Source organism: Camarhynchus parvulus, chromosome 26 (genome assembly GCF_901933205.1).
Source record: "Camarhynchus parvulus chromosome 26, STF_HiC, whole genome shotgun sequence".
NCBI classification, from domain to species: domain Eukaryota; kingdom Metazoa; phylum Chordata; class Aves; order Passeriformes; family Thraupidae; genus Camarhynchus; species Camarhynchus parvulus.
In genome coordinates, this window is record NC_044596.1 from 2,288,247 (window position 1) to 2,289,554 (window position 1,308).

The window sequence follows — 1,308 nt, forward strand, 5'->3', positions numbered from 1 at the left end:
TAGACAACAGGAGGAAGGGAAGCAGCTCTGACCAGGCACTTGAATCCACATTGTCCCACTGGAACTGCCAGAGGTGTCTGTCAGACTGACCAACGTGGGTTTCTTCCCTTTAGGGCCAGGTTGAAGAGCATTTCTGAGCCCGCTGTTGCCTTTGGCCCCAGTTTCTGCTTTCAAGAGGCAATGAGCAACTTGGAACCCAGCCTGAAGGCTGAGCCTCACCTGCCCCAGGAGCACATGGACTGTGCCAGCAATGTCTCAGCACAGGCAGGGCCACAGCTCCCGACGATTCCCATGATCCACCCCTAGAGGAGGCATTCCAGGCTGCTGCTATCCCCACTGGGTGCAGCTGGCCTTCCCACTTTGCTTCCTTGGGGTGAAACAAGCTCCTGCACAAGATGATTCCAGTCAATGCCAAACTTTGCCTCTAGCCACTGCCTCTGGCAAAGCCTCCATTGCCATTAGCTCCAAGCTCATGTCTCCAACAGGAGACAGCACCAGCTCTGCTTGCTTGAAAAGATGAGGGATTAATAAAGCAAAATCCAGCTGTTTGGATTATGGAACTATTAAATACTTCTTTCTTGCTCATTCCTGCAGGTTTGGAGCAGGAGGATTCTTTGCTGAAAGCATTTTGCTTAGGGATTCCTTGCAGATTGATTTTTCTTAAAGTTCTCCAAGTTTTACAATTGTTTTCATCAAGCACCACAAAGGGGCAGGTGAGATACACGGGGCAGTTCAAACTGTGCTCCTATTTGTGGCTGAGGTTTGCAGATGCTTTTAATGGATTTGGAGGTCCAATTCCTAGATGGGAAGTTTCTTTGGGGGATTTAAATGCCCATTTCCATAGGGTAACTGCCTCAGGCTGACTGAAATGGTAATATCCTGCCTGGAGGTGGGGATGGTGCTTGCAGCAGCCTGGAGAAGGAGCTGTTGGATAAGTGGGAGGGAGCAGAGGTGCAAAAGCAGATGATGGGCTGATTGTCCCTGCCTGGGGAGGCCTGAGTGTCTCTGAGCCTTCCCCTTTGCCCTGTGGCAGGAACTGCTGGATTTGAGCAGCCTGCCTTAGGCTGCAGTGCTTGAGAGGTGTAAATCCATCCAGGATGGATCATCAGGAGCACACAGGATCCAATGCAAACGGGATGCATCAAAATGGCCCATAAAAAGTTACAAGGGGACTGGAGCACCTCCCCTATGGAGACACGCTGAGAAAGTTGGGGCTGTTCAGCCCGGAGAAGAGAAGGCTGGATGGAGGCCTCACAGCCCCTTCCAGGAGCTGAGGGGGCATCAGAGAACCTGGAGAGGGACCCCTCA